The sequence below is a fragment of the Rhinolophus sinicus genome, linkage group LG10 (assembly GCF_036562045.2).
Source record: "Rhinolophus sinicus isolate RSC01 linkage group LG10, ASM3656204v1, whole genome shotgun sequence".
NCBI lineage: Eukaryota > Metazoa > Chordata > Mammalia > Chiroptera > Rhinolophidae > Rhinolophus > Rhinolophus sinicus.
Genome location: NC_133759.1, coordinates 16569412 through 16589893, shown reverse-complemented (window position 1 = coordinate 16589893; position 20482 = coordinate 16569412). Strand labels below are relative to the sequence as shown.

The 20482-nt window shown below is 41.3% G+C and overlaps 1 long non-coding RNA gene across 1 annotated transcript; it reads right to left on the bottom strand.

The window, feature by feature from the left end:
- Positions 1-4231: 4231 nt before the first annotated feature.
- On the bottom strand, positions 4232-20152 carry LOC141567095 (uncharacterized). The gene is made up of 3 exons (XR_012489491.1): positions 19906-20152; positions 16376-16778; positions 4232-4397 (listed from the first exon to the last, which is right to left on the bottom strand). It is a non-coding gene; the product is annotated as an uncharacterized LOC141567095 (long non-coding RNA).
- Positions 20153-20482: the final 330 nt, after the last annotated feature.

Genomic DNA, 20482 nt, shown 5'->3' with positions numbered 1-20482 from the left:
TGAGATCTTCCTCCTCTTCAGCCTAGACAGGTGTAGTACCCTCTCATCTACTCTTCAAACCAACTCCAGAGTTCCTTCTAGAATGCAAATCTGTGCCACTCCTCTTAGAAGGCTTTCATGGGCTCCCTCAGACCCCTAGGAAGCTGCATTAGCCTGAGTCAAGTTGGGTTGCACCAGAAGCAGACCCTAAGACAAAGAACCAAATGCAAGTGGTTTATTTTAGAGATGAAGGGAGCACGAGAGCAGGTGGGGACCGGAGATGGGGAAAGGAAGGCAACTAATACAGGATGTGCTAGTGAGCAGATTACCAGTGTGGATGATCAGAACTCAATCCTGCAGGGTGCCTGAGAGACTGTAGCTGTACCTCAGAGATGTCACCAAAGTGGTTATAAATTCACGTTTTCTCCCAAAGCTCTCACTGGTCATCGGCTGACTGTGCTCCCAACGGTGTCAATTACCTGACACTCTGGTCTGCCCTGTAGAAGGGCCCAGCAAGCTCCAGTAGCCAGAGAATGCCTTCAGGCAGTGAGGGCAGGAACATGCAGGAAGGAACAATGAGTGCTGAGGGGCAACTGACAGCCGGGCTCATAAGGCCTCGCATGACCCAACCATTTCCCAGCTCTCCAGCTCCTCTACCTGCACGAGTCCTCCTGCTCAGGTAGCCCTGTGCTGCCTGTGGGCCCCAGCATGCCCCAAGCTTGTTTTGTGCCTTCATGCGGTTGCTCATGATTAGCTTTCTGCCTTGGATGCCCTTCTCTCACTTCTGCATCTTTTGACATCTATATATTCCTCATGATTTGACATCACCTCCTTCCAGAAGTCTTTCTTGATTCACTCCTTCCCTTAGATGCCCTTTTAGCAGCATCTTTCACAGATCTGCTTCCCTCATCAGACCATGGGATCTGTGGCACACGCACCCCACCTGGTTCCTCTTTGAGCCCCGGGTGATGAGTGAGCACATGGCCTGGTGCAGAGCAGGCACTGACTAAGCACTGATGGACTGGACTGTGCATCTGTGGTTCACTATTAAGTACATGATTGGGACTCTATATTTGTGTCTTGAATTGAACTAACTTTTGCCTCAGCTCCCTCCTTTCATTGGCAGAGGCAGCAAGGGAATAAAATGGAGGCCTCTGCTGCCCCAGGAGACAGAAGCACTTCATTCTCCTGCCCAGAAAGATTAGAGCTGAAAGTGGTGAGCAAGGGGAGGCATAGAAGCCATAGAGACAGAAAGCATCAGGGAAATGCACACACATGGGGAGAGGGAGGGGGGGAGGGAGGGAAGGAGGAAAGGAAAGAGGGCGGGACAGAGAAAGAGAGAGAGAGAGAGAGAGAGAGAGAGAGAGAGAGAGAGAGAGAGAGAGAGACTGATAGGCAGATCCACACACAGAGAAAAGAGAGAGAGAACCCAACAGACAGAGAGAGGGACTGGACCCAGAAGAAGGAGAAAAATGGATTGACAGGGGAATCAGTGGAGGGGAAGGAAATAAAAGAAGAAGGGAAGTATAGAAGGTGGGAAGAAGGAAAGGAGAAAACAAGGTCAAATCATGTGCTAATCGGGAAAGTAGCTGAAAAGACATTTATCGTTTCTCAGGATAGCATAAATGGAGATTGGATCTGTGATTATGACCTATTTTGTCTCCTTTCCTATTGGCGGCCCAAAGGCAATGGTGGATATCTGGGTGTTGTGGTGGGAAGGGACAAGGGCTGCTGCTGGCTGTCCTGAGCCACATTTACTGCCATTATCTGGTGGCGCCTCCTTTGGGGGTGAGTGAGGCGTGGTATTTGCTAGGCCCTCTCTAAGCCCTCATTTAGAGGTTCAGCTCTGCAAGGAATGGAGCAGAGTGCTGTGCTGGAGCCGTGTGCATGCTTTTGGCCTTGTGCTGTTGGATTTGTGGTGGCTCATGAAAGAATAATGACCACATCAAATTTTATGGCTTCCTAATGCTCCTCTCAGCCGCTATCTAAAAGTTTGCCAAGCAGGCAACATGGCTCCCTGGGAGAAGGCCACAGGACATAACTGAGTGTCAGGTCTGCTGCAGTGGCAGCTAGTACTGTAGACTGCTTCTGGGTGGGTGTCATAGTGCTGGGGAGGGGAAAGAAATCGGTGGACCATCATTTGGGTCAGAGGGCAGGAGCTGAGAATTCCCTTCTTCCTGAGTTCCTAAGTAGACCAGACTCAGGAGCTTGGGAAGAATATTGAAAAAGGCGAGTTCTTTGATTAATCTTTTACCACTTAATATTTTCTTCCATACATATGTTTGATAGCCTCTGTGCCAGTTATTAAGCGCTTATCTCTCGGCTCCAAACCTAACATCTGTCCTTTGCTCAGTGATGCTGAGCTGGGACTCCGCAAACTCCTTTTCTGCTTTGCCAGCTGGGTCCCTGTTAAGCTTTGCCAGCAGGGGGCACCAGAGGGAGAGGGATTTGCTCCTTCCTGTTTCCTTCCTGTTCTTGTGAGCAGCACCCTGGCAGTGCTGCCTCATCCCAGCAGCGCCAGCTCATTCCTGAGCCAGCAGCTGAACGTGGTAGGTAGTTTTCCCAGCACTCACAGAGCCAGCTGCATTGGACTTCCTTAGAGAGGCCAACATCAGCCAGACCTCAGACGTCTGGGAGCCATCTCTGAGGGGGTCCTCCTCCAAACTTTGGAGTTTTAACAATTCCAATATCTTCCCAGGGTTCTCCCAACCCTAAGGGTTGTGTAGGGTGACCGCCTTGTCCTGGTCTTCCTGGGGTTTGGAGTGCTGAAAGCCCCCGATCCTAGCAACCCCCTCAGTCCCAGGCCTGTCAGGAAGATGGGTCACCTTAGGGTGGTAGCTGCTTCCTGCACTTGCTACCTCAGTTACCTTGTTGACAATTTTATATCAAAAGGACAATTCTTTATAATAAAATTTCTCTGTTAAAGTACTGGTGTGATTTCTGCCCTCTGACTGAGACACGACACATCCTCATGTCGAATTCTTAGGAAGTGCTGTTAAATAAGAGAGCATCCATTGCTTGTGGGGAAAATCCACAGCGTTCCATTAAGGAGTATTACCTTGTTTTATTGCTGCTGTTTTGATCACTACGGCTATAGCAGCAGCTGCTGCTCTGGTGATAACAATACCTCACATATGCAGAGCTTCTCACTGTTCACAAAACACCCCGGCCACCATTTCTCACTTGTTTGTTACAACAACTTTGTGGCATAAGTACTGTTATCGCCACTGAATTCAGAGAGGGAGAGTGACTTGCCCACAGTCATAGCTAGTCATAGATTACTGCACTTCAAACCAATTTAAAAAATCCCATTTCTTCCCCTCTTTACCTTGCAGCCTTTCTTGAATTGAATTCAGTTGCAGGCAAGCAGTCGTTAGCTTCCATTTTCTCTTTTGCTTCCCACCCTGCCTCCCCTGCTCTGTGCCCCTAAGCTTTTGTACTTTATCTAGCTCTGCTGGATAAAATGGACTACAGGGATGTATGACTAGGAGAACTAGGCCTGGGATCCCACGCACTCTGCTGGATAGCTCCTTAATGATGGCATGTCTCCCATTTCCAGTGGGTTTGCATTTAAACTAAAAGCTTCCTAGAGCCTCGGACTTAGACCTGGTTTGTTTAAAAGGCATTTCCCAGAACACTCCATCTTATTAATACCATAAAAATAAAAATAAAAAAACTAAATAGCTGGATCATTTCATATTCAGAAAACCTCCCCGATCTGAATTGCTTTATGGGGACAGTGACTGAAGTGTTCTTGTAAATAATGTTGCCAGGTGGCATCGGGGAGATTTGCCTAGAAGGTGGAGGTTGTGGGAGTAGTGGCAAGGCAGCTGAGGACATCTGCCATAGCCACACCCAGTACCACCTATGTGGTGTCAGGGAGAACAGAAACATGTCTGAAGTGGTTCCTCCTCTCAGCCTGCTTACAGGGCAGATTCAAAGTTAGGGTGGACAGATTCTGCCTCTCGATGGGAAGACTGGCCTGCGTATACTGGGGTGGGCAGTGCCAGGGGCCGTCATTGCAGACAGTCGACCACAGCTGCACGCTTACCCTTGTACTTGATGTAAAAAGCAAGATTCAGTTTCACCACGCAGTAGTAGTTGAGGTCATTCAAGCAAATGGGAGGGGTCCCCTTGAAGGTTTCTGCCAGCTGTCAGGGGCCTATATTCCCGCTGAAAGCCATGACCTTTTGGCCAGAGAATCTGCCAGTCCTGGTTCAAGGAAGAGGAAGTAGAAGCTGCTTGCTTGGTTCTGGAGAGAACATTTTATTTTTCTCTGCGAAAGAAACCAGAAATGGAATGCCACCAGGATTTGAAAACACTCCTTTAAATGTGATGCACTTAAATCCAAAGGCAGGTAATGAATTTTGCTTCATCCATAAAGCTTCAATCTCCTTGATGAGCATATGCAACGACAACTGAAAACAAAAGGCATAAAATTACCATGGTGATGGCTAATTGTGGTGAATCTGCATATATTAGTTCACAGTAACACAAATAATACTTGGGTGGGCTCAAGTGCTAAGGTACAGAAAGCAGTGTTCTGTTTAACATGTGAAAATCACAGTCTGCTGTGGTTAAACTAACATTACAAATACTAGCAAATTAAATATTGTTTAATGGTGAATGGAAAAGAAAATCATTTCCCCCAAAGCGATCTGAGAATCTGGTTTAATATTACGGTGCAAGGGCCTGGGACGTGGTTGGAATGCTCTGTGCCCGAGAAATTTGAAATAGAGTATGGATCTTTTGGGTCCCCCGTCTCTCTCTCAGCAGCATTCCTCACGTTGGCATCCTCTTTCCCAGATGCCCAGGCATCTTCTGAGTAACTGGCATTGTGGGGGAAATGACAGGGAAGACAAAGAGACAGGCTCTGTTTTTAAGGAGAAATAATAATAGGCTGACCTTTACCATCATACCCAGGAGGCCTCAACACCTGCCAACTTTGGGCCGTTTCCCTCCAGTGAGACTTAATTTTCTTTTATGTAAAATGGGGAGAGTAGGAACCTTGAAGAAGATAATGCCTATAATGTATCCAGAACATAGCAGTTGTTCAACGTCAGTGATTGCAGTTGGAGAGGAAAGGCCAGTGCACGTGCAATAATGGCAGAGTCGGGGAGAACTAGGTGCATGTGCTAGCCTGTGGTTTGGACTCTGAGTTCTGGAGAAATCTGGCAGAGGAGGTCAGGCGTCCTGAGTAAGGGAAGCTTGAGCTGGGCACGGCGGGGGCAGGCAGAAGGTGCAGAGAGGCTGCGCTAGGAAGGAAGCTCACAGCGGACGGTGTGCAGGCAGAAGTAGGCTCGTTGGTGGGCAACGGGAGGCTGACATGATTTGCATGGTGACTACTCACATCATGGAGGGCTATGAAACCCAGGCCCAGGAGTGTACTTAGCAAGGGGGCTTAGCTCTGAATTCAGTGTCCGTAGGAAATTACATATAGTCCCAATTATTTTCAGTTTCTGTGATATACCTCCCCTCCCCGCCACCAAATCCATTTCAGTTTCTTTTTTTCTCTTTTTTCAAAATGACACTCTCATCTTCACTCTATAGTGTGCTGTTTATTTCCAAGTGCAATTAAAAGACTGGGCCAAAAAGCAAATGGAGCACATCTTGCCAACTCTACCTGCAACTACATTACATTTGCCTCACTCTGACTCAGATTTGGAACGACCTGAAAAGGACAGGGCAATAGCTTTTTGGGTAGTGACAGCACCATCCATTACCTTGCTGAGAGCCAAGAAAGGGAGCCAGTGGCACTGTTTGAGAAAGGATGAACTGTGAAGCAAACAGGGATTCGGATTAATAATAATTCCTCAAGCCTGTGTTGTGATTTACAAGTGTTTCAAACACTCTCAGAGCCTGTAAGTCATGCACATTTTAGGACAACTCTGTGAGGTTGTTAAAGAAAATGTTTTGTCCTTGTTTTACATGGAAGGGAGCTGAAATTGAAAGAAAGAGGGCTTGCCTGAAGTTACGCAGCAAGAAAATAATGAAGGTAAATGGAGACTTAGGTTGTTACGTCACCCAAAACATCTCTTCTGTGTTTACGGCTCTTGACGCTCCTGTTCCCCTTGCCTTGTAGATTGGAAGATGCTGGATTAGGGATTAAGTAGTTGGAAAACCAATGAGAGGCTATTTTGGTGAACCCGACGTGAGACGAGGAGGAACCGAAAGATTCTAAACCTTCACTTCCTCTCACCATCTCTCTGGGTGTCGTTTCTCCGTCTCCCATGCAGCTCCCTGTCTTTCGTCCAGTTCTCAAGCAGTGACATCTTCCTGTGTTTGGCCAGGGTCTCTATTCTCACTCTCCATTCTCCACGCCTGGCTTTTATCTTAATTCTGAAATCACCTCTCCAGCCAGACTCATCTCCTCAGATCAAGATCCATGGAAGGACTCTCTTAACTCTCAAATCTCACCCTTTCTAGCATCTAATGATGCTTTCTGTGCTCACCAGATGAGTGTTCTCTGCAGAAATCAATACAGTGGACTGCTCCATTATCTTGGGACATTCTTACCTTGGCTTCTGTGACACAGCACTCCTGGTTTGCTTTCTACCTTTTCCCATGCTTGTTCTCTTTTCCTTTGCTCATCCTCCAGTGAAAAATGATGAAATGGTACCTATCACTCCATGCCTTCTCTCCTCACTCTGTACTTAATCACCTACATCCAAGCTTTCAGCAACCATCTATATGGAAGCAATTCTCATATTTGCACATCTAGCTTAACGTGTTTCTTCTGATCCTCAGGGCTGATGCACACAGTCTCCTTAGTAACAAACTTTTCTCCGTGGATGGCTTCAAAGGTCCTCAAACATAACATGTCCAAAGGTGAACTCATAATTTTTCATTTCAAATATGGTGCTCCGTTAATGTTCCCCATTCCAGTGAATGACCCTCAGTACATTTAAATCAGAACCTCTCCATGTCTTCCTTGACAACTCCTGTCTACGCACCATAGCCCATCCCAGCCACCACTGTTACCTTCCAAGCAGCTCTGGAATCCAACCACTGGGCCCTATTTCTGCTGCCACCACCAAGTTATAGTTGTGTCATGCGTGATTATCAAAACATCTCCTAATTGCTTTTTTCTGGTTCACTTTCATCTCCCTCACTTCATTTTTACACTGAACTGAAGTGACCTTTTCTCACCTCATCCTCTGCTAAAAAGCCTTTCAGTATTTCATAGTATTGTTTGAATAAGTCAGAGTCCTTCACGTGGCTCCCCTCCATCGTTCACCTCTTGTCTCCTCTGCAGCCTCATTTTGCTCTGTTCTCTTCCTTCGTTTTGCTCTAGCCCCTTCCCACCTCAAGTTTCCCTTTTGCATAGACTTCTTAGCCACTCTTCACTTATTCAACTCTTCCTTGTGCTTTGCACACCCCGCTCAGAGGTTGCTTTCACAGAGGCGCTTCCCTTCCCTACCGTATGTGGTCCCCTATTCATGTTTTCATTGTTCTGGCTTTGTTCCTTTGTGTTGTAGCCTTTTTCAGTTTGCAATTCAATATTTACGTGATTGTTTGATTAATAATGGTCCTCCACATATGACAGTATGCTCCATGAGAGTAATAACTGGTTACTGCTTTTACTTACATTGGATCCCAGGACCTAGCCGAGTGCCTGATGCATAGTAGGCACTCAGCAAATATCTATCAAGTACTAAGTATAACTGGATATTGGTCATCTTCACATAAATGTGTCTGTTGAAGGCATGCCTCAAACCAAACTCATCCTTTCTCACTAACCTGTGCCCTTCCCCTTGTTACCCTGGAATTCTCCATTTCACTAAATGGCCTAGCCATCGACCCAATCACTCCACTAAAATTCTGGGCATCATTCTTGATTCTTCCATTTCCAACCATATTTAGTCTCCCAGTCCTATATATTCTGTCTCCTTAATATCTCTTGTATGTGTGTCCTCTTGAACCCCACCTTGCCTGTCTTAGTAAAAGAAATTCTTTTGCTTGAAATAATTGTAACAGCTTCTAATTTGTGTTTTTGACTTCAACCTTGTCTCCTAAATTCCTTTCTCTTTCAGTGTTGGGAGTCATCTTTCTAAAATACTAAATTTCTCAAAGTTTCCATGGTCTTCTCATTGGGTGAAAGGTAAAATCTAAACTCCATAGCATTCCTTCCATGCTGATTGATGCTAACAAGTCCAGTCCCCTCTTTCTCTGTTTCTCTCTTCCCTCTCTTTCTTCCTGACACATTGATGCCCTTTCTAGCCTCAAATGTTGCCAGGCTTTCTTGTGCCAATATTTTTGTTCATGCTCTTTGGTCTTCTCAGGATGATCTCCTTGCCTGTTTAGAAAATGTTTTCCTATTCTTCTGGCTCAGCTGCCTGATATCACCTCTTTCTTTTGGGAAGCCTTTCTTACCTCCCTTAGACAGATCGTATAATGCTTCTCTTAGGTTTCCCAAATACCTTTTACATACCTATTCTAAAGTAAGTACCTATTTCTGAGTTTGGTTCCCAGTAGAATGTTTGCAATGCTTAGCCTTGTTGTGTCTGGCTGGCACTCAATAAATGTTTTTTTTTTTCTCTCTAAACTTAAAAAAATTTTTTTTATTGGGGAATATTGGGGAACAGTGTGTTTCTTCAGGGCCCATCAGCTCCAAGTCATTGTCCTTCAATCTAGTTGTGGAGGGTGCAGCTCAGCGCCAGTCGCCGTTTTCAATCTTAGTTGCAGGGGGCACAGCCCACCAACCCATGCTGGAATTGAACCGGCAACCTTGTTGTTAAGAGCTCATGCTCTAACCCACTGAGCCATCCAGCTGCCCCTCCAGCAACTCAGTGGCAGCTCGTTGTCTTCAATCTAGTTGTGGAGGGCACAGCTCTCTGGCCCATGTGGGAATCAAACCAGCAACCCTGTTGTTCAGAGCTCATGCTCTAAGCAGCTGAGCCATCCGGCCGCCCCAATAAATACCTTTTAAATATATGGATATGTTTTCATCAAGTGAGGTGATTGGTTGTCAGGCACAGGGACCCACCCACCCATTAGGCTAATTTATGAACAGCATTTATGGTAAGGCTCCCAGGAAGTCTCATGAAACCCAGTTGTCGGTAGTATAGCTCAGGCTTTCAGAGTATTTGAAAGTTGTTAGGCAGCTGCTTGCTTTATTTCTTTTTCTCTGGAGGTTCATTCTTTCTTGTCTACTCTGATCTGTACATCTTCTCCATTCTCCTCTTGCATACCAGCTTTCTCTGCAAGGCTTTCATTTCTGAATCTCCATAACTTGGGCTTGCACTCAGCTTTGGGTCATATGTCTGCCATTGACACATGCTGCACTGCCAACATCTGCCTTTCAACAGTCCCTATGTCTCAGTTCAAATTATCTAGGAAATTTACTGGTTCTTGGCCAGCCATTGGGTGGCTGGCTTTGAATTGGTTCTATTCACTGTTCTTGGTCCCCTTCTCTGTTGTTAGGGGGAAAAGTCACTCAGCCTGAAGCTATTAGTTAGAGTGGAGTCTCTGAGCAGGGATGTGGGATGGGCAGGAAAATTGATTGCCTGCTAATAAAAGGAACCAAATCATAGTTTGGTAATTTGCTTATCAGGAACACTGCAGCTGGGAATGATGTGAAAAACTAAAGCCATGGAGGGTCAGTTCTCCATGTTTTCAGTGCCCCAGGGAGTCTGATGTCCAGCTTGGCCCTTTGCCAACTCCTGGTCCTTCCTCACATCTCTAGCCTCAGTGCCTTTCAACCCACAAAACAGCCTCACAGGTAAGATGTCAAATAGAAACCAACTGGTAACTCAACAAAGGTATGGCTCGGCTTTTAGGTAATTGTTTGAACCAGGTTTACTTATATAAAACTGATGCTGGGCAAATAGTGTGCTTGGTCCTGAACAGAAATTTCTGGAGGGAGTAGCTCTACCTGGAGGTACACTCCGGCTGGGCCTTCCATTCCCCAGCTCTTCTCCAAGGAATTACTTTCATGGATCTGAAAGTAGCAAGAAGTGGTATGAAGTATAAAGACCACAAGAGTGGAATCAGACAGGTTTCTGTTTCATTTGTATCTATACTCTTTGCATGCTTGTATTTTTCTTTCTCTGATTACACAAATTAATTTTCCAGAGAACGCATTTTATACATCTGAGTTGTCTAGGCCCATTTTGGGCTTATGATGCAAAACTATCCTGTAAACTAGGGTGTCTTTTAACTCAAGGCATCCTGGCAGAGAGCAGTTTCAGGCAAGAGACACAGCTCTTGAGCCATCAAGCAGCCAACACTTCAGGCAGGCGGGGAAATGAGTGTGTCAGCCCTGAAGAGGGTAGCTGGACAGAGCACCATGACATCCTCTACAGTCAACCCACGTGGTCCTACCAGCTCAAGCCTGAACCTTCTTACTAATTATTTCAGAAGGAGAGAGACTTTCTTTTCAGGTGACATTTCTGAAAAGGGAATTTCATTATCCAGCCTGGGTCCCTACTGAACCTGTGATAGAGGAGGTGGAGATCATGTGATTAATAACCACGTGGGAGGGGCCGTCCTCAAAAGGAATACATGCTGTACAGACGAAAAAAAAAAAAGGAAAGCAATGTCAACTATAGCCATTAGAATCCTATTGCACCAGTAAATGAGAAAGCATATCCACAAATGATGAGTAATAATACAAAAGAGTTTATGGGAAATACTCCTAAAAAAATACGACCTGAGGCCACTTAGTATTTTTATTTTATAGGTTTAGAGAAGGGAGCCTTGTTTCTAACTTACATTTGCACTTACTACTAAATCTATAGTCTACAACATTTTAATTCTGAAGAATACTCTACATATACCATAGGCTGGGCTAGTCCATGTTGATTAAGAAAAGAAAGAAATTATATGAGTTGGAATAATTTTGAACCTAATGTACATAGAAGTACTCTTTTGTAAATATTGTTCTTCAACTTTATTCATTGTTCATCTAAAGATTTATAATGCTTAATTAAGACCGTAGTCCTCCCCTTATCTGAGAGGGATATGTTCCCAGACCCCCAGTGGATGCCTGAAACTGCTGATAGTACTAAATCTCTTTTTTTTTGTGTGTATTAGTTTTAGGTGTACAGAACAACATAGTGATCAGACATTCACATAACTCACAAAGTGATAACCCAACAAGTCTACCACCCACCTGACTCTGTACGTAGTTATTAGAACATTGTTGACTATATTCCCCATGTTGCACTACTTATCCCCGTGCCTATGTTTTAAATTATAGTTGACATTCAATATTGTTTTGTATTAGTTTCAAGTGTACAGCATAGTGGTTAGACATTTATATAACTTATGAAGTGATCCCCCTAATAATTCTACTACCCATCTGATGCTATACATAGTTTTTACAGTACTATTTATTATATTCTTCATACTGAACATTACAACCCCGTGATTCTCCTGTAACTATCAATTTGTACTCCTTAATCCCATCATTTCTCACCCAGCCCTTCAACCCCCTTTTCATCTAGTAACCAACGGTTTGTTTTCTGTATCTATGGGTCTGTTTTTGTTTTGTTTGTTCATTTACTTTTTTCTTTAGATTTCACATATAAGTGAGGTCATATGGTATTTGTCTTTCTCAGTTTGACTTATTTCACTAAGCATAATGCCCTTTAGGTCAATCCATGTTGACACAGATGCTAATATTTCATTCTTTTTATTGCAGAGTAATATTATATTGTGTATATGTACCACAATTTCTTTATCCAATCACCTATTGATGGGCATTTTGGTTGTTTCCACATCTTGGCTATTGTTAATACCCTGTCACCCCAAAAATAAGACCTAGCTGGACAATCAACTCTAGCATGTCTTTTGGAGCAAAAATTAATATAAGACCCGGTATTATATTATATTATATTATATTATATTATATTATATTATATTATATTATATTATATTATAGACTCGGTCTTATATTATAGTAAAATAAGACTGGGTTTTATATTAATTTTTGCTCCAAAAGCTGATTGTTTGGCTAGGTCTTATTTTCGGGGAAACACAGTAGTTCTGTAGTGAACATAGGGATACATATATCTTTTGGAATTAATGTTTTGGATTTCTTTGGATAAATACCCAGGAGTAGAATTGCTGGGTAATAAGGTTGTTCTATTTTTAATATTTTGAGAAACCTCCCTACTGTTTTCTACAGTGGCTGAACCAATTTGCAATCCTACCAACAGTACTAGGGTTCCCTTTCACATTCTCGCCAATACTTGTTTGTTGATTTGTTGATAGCCATTCTCACAGGAGTGAGGTGGTATCTCATTGCAGTTTTAATTTCTCTGATGATTAGTGATGTTGAGCATTTTTTCATATGTCTATTGGCCACCTGAATGTCCTCTTTGGAGAAAAGTCTATTCAGGTATCTTCCCATTTTTTAATTGGATGTTTGTTTTTCTGGTGTTGAGCCCAATGAGTTTTTTATAGATTTTGGGTATTAACTCCTTATCATTGGAGAATATCTTCTCCATTCAGTAGAATGTCTTTTCATTTTGTTGCTGGTTTCCTTTGCTGTGCACAATCTTTTAGTTTGATGTAGTCCCATTTGTTTATTTTTTTCCTTTTTCACCCTTGCCTAGGGAAATATATCAGTAAAAATATTAGTAAGGGTTATGTCTGAGAGTTTACTGTCTATGTTTTCTTCTAGGAGTTTTATGGTTTTGGGTCTTACACGTAAGTGTTTAATCCATTTTGAGTTTATTCTTGTATATAGAGTAAGAAGATGGTCTAGTTGCATGTACCTGTCCAGTTTTTACTGTATCTATGTGTTTTTATGCCAATGCCATGCTGTTTTGATTACTATGGCCTTGTAGTATAGTTTGATATCAGGTAGCATGATACCTCCAGCTTTGTTCTTCTTTCTCAAGATTGCTGTGGCTATCCAGGATCTTTTATGGTTCCATATACATGTTAGAATTATTTGTTCTAGTTCTGTGAAAAATGATATTAGTATTTTGATAGGGATTGTGTTGAATTTATAAATTGCTTGGGGTAATATGGACATTTTAACTGTATTAATTCTTCATATTCATGAGCACGATATATGCTTCCATTTATTTGTATCTTCTTTAATTTCTCTCATCAATGTCATAGGTCTTTTACTCCCTTGGTTAAATTTATTCCTAGGTATTTTATTATTTTTTTTGATGCAATTGTAAATGGGATTGTTTTCTTAATTTCTGTTTCTGATAGTTTTTTATTGGTATATAAAAATGAAATTGATTTCTGAATATTAATTTTGTATTCTGCTACTTTACTAAATTCATTTATCAGTTCTAACAATTTTCTGGTGGAATCTTTGGGGTTCTGTCTATATAGTATCATGCACAAATAATGATAGTTTTACTTCTTCCTTTTCAATTTGGATTCCTTTTATTTCTTTTTCTTTTCTGATAGCTGTAGCTAGGAATTCCAGAACTATGTTGAATAAAAGTGGTGAAACTGGACATCTTTGTCTTGTTCCAGATCGTAAGGGGAATGTTTTTAGCTTTTTCCTGTTGAATATGATGTTAGCTGTGCTTTTGTCATATATGGCCTTTATTGTGTTGAGATATGTTCCTTCTATTCCCAATTTATTGAGAGCTTTTATTATACATAGATGCTGGATTTTGTCAAATGCTTTTTTTGCTTCAATTGATCTGATCATATGATTTTTATTTTTCATTTTGTTTATGTGGTGTATCTCATTAATTGATTCGCACATATTGAACCAACTTGGCATACCAGGCATAAATCCCACTTGATCGTGGTATATGGTCTTTTTAATGTATTGCTGCATTTGGTTTGCTAATATTTTGTTGAGGATCTATGTTCATCATGGATATTGGCCTATAACTTTCCTTTTGTAATGTTTTTGTATGGTTTTGGAATCAGGGTAATGGTGGTCTCATAAAAGGAGATTGGGAGCGAGTCTCCTCGCCTCTTGAATTTTTTGGAATAGTTTGAGAAGAATAGGTGTTAATTCAGTATCGAATCTTATATATACTCTTTTTTCCTATACATACATGCCTATGATAAAGTTTAATTTATAAATTAGGCCCAACAAGAGATTAACAATAATAACTAATATTAAAATAGAACAATTATAACAACATACTGCAATAAAAGTTATGTGAATGGCTTTGGAGCCATTATTAAGTAAAATTAGTATTACTTGGACATTAGCACTACAGTACTCTGACAGGCAATCTGATAACCCAGACTAACTGGCAGATATTGGTGCAAAAGTAATTGCGGTTTAAAAGGTTAAAAATACTTGCAAAAACCGCAATTACTTTTGCACCAACCTAATAGCATATAGAGAGAGGATACACTGGGCAAGGAGATGATTCATCTTCCGGGCTGGATGGAGCAAGATGGGGTTAGATTTCATTACTATACTCAGAATGGCATGAAATTTAAAACTCATGAATTGTTTATTTCTGGAATTTTCCATATATCATTTTTGAACCATGGTTGACCCGTGATAACACTGAAACTTTGGAAAGTGAAACCTCGGATAAAGGGGACTACTATAATGATGATACTTGCTTATATCTGTTGAATACTTATTTTTTGCCAGACACTCAAATAATCAGGTGGTATTCATTCAATCAGTCTTTACGACCACACTGACATAAATACCATTAGTGTCGCCATTTAACAGATAAGAGAACTGAAGTAAAATAATTTTTCAATGTCTTATAAGTAATAAATAGGATTTGACTCTGTAAAATCTGGTGCATAACCTCCTTGATATGTTGCCTTATTACTTAAGTTGACAGTTTTTGATTAGACCGTTTCAAAACAAATCCTTACTCTAGTTGCAAACTTAAGTCCTTAATTTTTGCATGGTGAATTAAAGAATTTGAAATAGGAAGATAAACAAAATTGTATCCTTTAACTTATTTCATGAGATACCTTTGTCTGTGTAGCAATCGTATCTTTAATGTTTTAGCATTAAAATTGATTTTACAAATAATGTTTAACAGAATGAAAAGTAGGAGATTAAAAAGTTAATCCTTAATACTACCACCTCTTCAACTATTTTTCTCTTTGTATTTCCTTGTAGGTCTGGTCCTCAGAAGATATTTTTACTACCTGTATCCATGACAGAACTATTAGGTTGAACTGTGTGGAATTTTCAATATTTTACATTTTTCCTACAAAAATGGTAATTGATATGGTTCAACCTAATATTTTTCAGATTTAATTCAGTACTTTGTATCAGCATTTTCCATGTTGCTATGTAGCCTTCACACTTGTCATTTCAATGAATGTCTAATGTTCCATTAAGTAAAAGCTCACCTAACCATTTTTTGTCTGTTGTCCTTAGGTTTTTTTACTATTGTAAATGTGTATCTTCATATAAAGATATTTCTCTCTCCTTTAGGTTAATTCCTTAGGATATATTCTTAGTGATGGGATTACTGGATCCAAGAAAATTAATGTTTTATGGCTTTTGATCTGTAGAGTTAAATAACTTACAAACAGAATCTATTTAAATTGCAATCAACAGTGTATAAATGTACTAATTTCATCAGAACCTGGGTAGCCTTGAGTATTATCATTATTTTTTATAATATAATAGGTGTAAAATGATACTTAATGAATATTTTAATTTGTTTTTCTTTGATCACAGCAAAGTGTGATCATTTTTGCATGGTTGTTTACTGATTTAAATTCCTCCTGCATAGATGATCAGATCATATTATTTGCTCATTCATCTCTTGGACATCTTATTTGTATATGATAATTGTGCATCTTATATAATATAGATGTTAAAAGCCTTTTATATTTTAAAAGCCTTTTAATCCATTTTTCTATTAATTTTTATTATATTATTTTAGAAGTTACAAAATAAATGTTTTGTAGCATTAAATCTGAATTTTCTCATCAATTAAAGCTTAGAAAGTTTTAAGTCCTGCACGTATTTAAACATATTTGATTTTATTCTTTACAACATTTTAATAAGATTTAATGATATTTACTTTTTTAATGATGTGAAATTTATTTTGATTTATGGTATAAGCTAAGGATATAAACTAATTTTGTTTTAAATTTGCTAAGCAGATATTCCCAAACTGTGTTTTAAATAAGTTTTCTTTCCCTGTTGTTTAGAGATGTTTCCTCTAAGGGTATAAAGACATTTGATGTGATAGAGTCTCCTTCTGGAGTATTTATTTTGTTTTTGTTCCACATTTTTTTTTTTATGGTGCCAGATGTATTAGAATACCTAAAAGGATGGTCTCCTCTAATTATTTTCAAATTGAGAACATTTTAATATTTACTTCCTATTTTTTTCTTTATAGGCTGGTTTAACAATATTTCACAATTTTATAACTCAGTCAGGTTTAAAAATAGTATATGGGTTTCCTTTTGCTTTTGTAAAATAACGCCACAGACTCAATGGCTTACAACAACATGAATGTCTTACCATATAGTCCTGTGGGTCAGAAGTCTGACACTGGTCTCACTTGGTTAAAATCAAGGTGTCAGCAAGGCTGTGTTCTTTTCTGGAGGCTCTTAGTGGAGAATTTATTTACTTGCCCTTTCCAGCTTCTCGAGGCTGCCCATATTCCTTGGCTCATGGGCCCCCATTTCCATCTTCAAAGGCAACAATGCTTCATGTCTCTGTTTCAGAGTGAGCCAGAAAATATTTTCCAATTTTAAGGACTTACGTGATCAGATCAGGCTCTGGACAGTTCAGCATAATTTTCCTTAGTTAGAAGGTCTTCACCCTTAATCACATCTGCAGTCTCTTTTGCCTTGTGAAGTAAGGTATTCATAGGTACCAGGGGTTAGCATGTGGACATATCTTGGGTGGGACATTCATTTGCCTGCAAAAAAAAGCATCAGAGTTTTGTTTGGGATTCTGTTAAATACACATTAAATAACTTTGACAGAATTGGCATTTGTGCAGTATTTTACTTTCCCATCCATCAGTAAGGTGTAGTTCAATCTTCCTGGCATTCACCTGGTGGTGACATTTTGAGGGCTGAGTAGCTTTAAAGACCCTACCTCCTTAATTGCACTCCTTAAACTTCTATTTTGTGTCTTGTTACTGTGAACAAGACTTTTCTTTGCCCGTATTCCTTTCTAGTACATTTCTGTAAAAACGTATTTCTTGATGTTCTCAATTCTTCCTGAAAATTTATTCCCTAATGCAATCTTACTTTGGCATCCACTCTACAAGGAGAAACATATGCTGGCAATACGTGGTGCAATGTGAATGCAGCTCCCAGGGAATCGGTCCAGCTATGCCATATTGAGAAATCTCCATTTTCATTCTTTATTTGAAAAGATACAAAAATGTTGAGCATTGAGATGACCTTCCACGCTTAAGGAAGGTTGCTGAACACTACGTTTGACCTAGTTTCCTCAATGTCCTGAGCAGAAGGACACCCAGCAGTCCAGGAACTGCCCTGGCAAAGGGAAGTGACATATGGGCCTGGAGTGGAGAGGCAAAGCTTTGCTTGGGGACCCTGAACAGCCCCTCTCTCCAAATGATTGATTAATTTCTACTTCAGCAGGTTGCAGTTTGCCATCTACTCTCTTCTAAGTTTGATACTCAGGTTGAAAGCAGGTTCAAGATGCAGAGGAAAGATTTGGGGATTGGGAAATAGGAGGCCTGGTTCCAGCATTAACTGAAAGTTTGGTTCAGCCATATGGGGGTGAGGAGGTAATCTGAGTCCTCAGTGGATCATTTCTCTTATTTGTAACATGGGGGTTGGACCAGATCTGTCAGTCTATAAACTGGTAGAGATTTTAAAGAAAGCAAAATCCATTTGATGAAGAAACAAAGCATCAATCATTTCAGTTGCCACTTTTTTCTCATTACACTGATTCTGGGGCAACACGTAAGGAGTAGAAATTCTTTTTAACCCTTTTACCCCCCAAATTTCTGACCTTTTGGGCTAATTCTCATCTTAGCCTATGAGCCCTTGAGAAGTCTCAGAATTCTTTCAGTCATGATGGTGGACTTGACATCCCTTCTAAATGAGAGTCATATAGGTTTAAAAATACTGGTCTTCTGATACTGGACATTCCAGCCTGTGTTCCAGAGGAAGCCTTTGCTGTACGTACTGAGAGGAGAAAGCTTGTAAGCTTGTCTTCAGGACCCAAATAAAGTCTGAACGGATTTGGCTTGCCCAGGAAATCCTTCCTTGTGGATCTGTTGTAATACTCCCCTCCCACCCTATTTGTGCATTGACATGTCTTGATAATTTGTTTCTTCATCAGTTACCATTTCCTTCTTCTGCAGATCAGGGGCTCTGATGTCTGAAGAGCAGGGAGTGGCCAGTGGGATCCAGAGAATGGTTTGGAGAAGCCACGATCTCACCCCAAACCTATCCAATCACAGTGCTTTGCACTGAGCTTCCACTTGTGGTCCGTCTTGTCCTTAGTATCCGTGCTCTCTGCATAGACCCTGGTGGGTGAGGGCCAAGCCCACATGGAGGGCTAGCAAAGCACTGGTAGAGCTTCCTCAAATCCCAGTTTTCCTCCCTCGTATCCGAGACTGTTTTTGTCTCCCCTCATAGGAAGCATCCAGACTGCTGCTGGAGATGAAAGCTGACTTCTCTGGTCGAGGTTAGAACTTGCTGTTGTCTGAGACCTCTAGGTTGTCCCTGACCCTTTCCTGGGTTCAGCAAGGAAGTGAACCACGAGCCTTCTAAGTCCCAGGAATCATGTCAGAGCATTGCATCGCAAAATTTGCTGTTACGGCAACACCACCACACCTGAGTTGAGAGCCTTTATAAACCAGTGCCTGTGGATATGATTTTTCTTGAAGAATGCAGAATCTTGTTTGGAATTTAGACTTAAAAATCGTTACTTCTACTGTGGTGTGACATAAATTATAACAATAGGACACATATCTTGCTGTTGACTGTTGGGTTGAGAAATTAATTTCTGGGAGGTTAGTTAGCCTAGTGATGAAGAGAGGCTCCAAGGATTAGAAAAACAAAATTTATGTCGTATTCTCGGCATTCTCTTTTGAGGCGTTAGTGGAGAGCAAGGAAAAAGTTGTGTGTGTTTTTTTTAAACATTATGTAACTACATTGTTTATATTTAAAAATTTGGAGTCAGACGCATTTGATTTAGAATTCCATCTCTCTCACTGCCTAGCTTTTCAGTCTTGGAAATGCTTCGTCATCTCTCTGAACCTCATTTTCTCTGTGGAGGTTCACTGAGATAACGCACACGATGATAGTAGCTACTTGGCTGGCACTTAAATGTCAGCTCTCATTACTGCTATTATTATTACTGTTTGAAAATCGAAGCCATGTAACAAACAGAACTAATAATGGAACTCAATCTGATCAATCACGTTGGGCTGTTCAGTGGGGTGAAAGTGGTGGGACCATGATAGAAACCTATCCCAGTGTTCCAGAAAGTCAGAAAACCGTAAGCTGGCATGGCACAGAGGAACCCTCAACGTCACAAGGATAACTCAGAATCTCAGACCACAGTCTGGCAGGGTGCCCTGGCCTGCAGCCCTGAGTGCAATGAGCCCTGGAAGGAGAGGGAAGCCCTCAGAACTGCACTTCAGAGGAGGAAATCCCCTGAGAATCCAGGGAAGAAAAGGGAAAAATCGGTGCTGTTGTAACCTGGGCTTTTGAAAAGAGAATGCATTATACTATGTTGGAGCAGAAAGAGACCTCAGTCTGAGGACCACAGGGTCAGAGAGAGTGTCCCAGGCTGGGCTGAGCCAGGGCCTCCGCTGCCAGGCCAGATCGAAATTCAGGGGTACCAGATGTAGCAGATGGCAGTGCCAGCAGGCTGCCTTCCTTCCTCCTAAGATGTGAACGTGGGTGGGATAAAGCTTTATGCTTCCTTACCTAGTGGCATTAAATTGAATGTAGGAATATGGGCATTAGTAAGGATTTCTTCAAAAGCATGTTTTAAAAGAAGATGGTGATGGTGGAAATGAGGATTGAAAGATCTGTATGTAACAGCACAACTTACCTTAGTGGAAGTTAGAGGAAGAGAATGGTCTCTGAGGATAGGAGTTGGGAGCAGGTATCTTTCATCATCCATTCATTTTAGAATGTTTTCAGTTCCCTGACATTGTGCAGATGACTTGATCTCTTCCTGGGAATTACCTTGCTTGTTCCACCTCTGTTTTGGAATAACCCTCCCAAGTTGGAAGGAGCATGTGTGCCTTTTCCTAGAGTTTCTTCATAGCTGGCCCTGACCTTGCCTGTGACCAAGAACACAGTTTACATACTCTGCTCCTAGAACTGTGGAGTTTTCAGGTGTACCCTTAAGTAGATTGCTGACGTCGCCAGCGTGGACTGCTGTAACAAATCCCCATGTGCTGAGAGGTTTAAACAATAGCCATTTATTTCCCGCACTTCTGGAGGCTGGAAGTCTGAGAGCAGGCTGCCGGCAGGGTTTGGCTTAGGTGAGATCTTGCTTCCTGGCTTGTAGACAGGTACCGCTCATTGTGTGCTCACGTGGCTGAGAGAGTTCCAGCTCTAGTTGCTTTCTCTCCTTAGACACTAATCCCATCATGTGGACTCCACCCTCATGACTTCCTCTG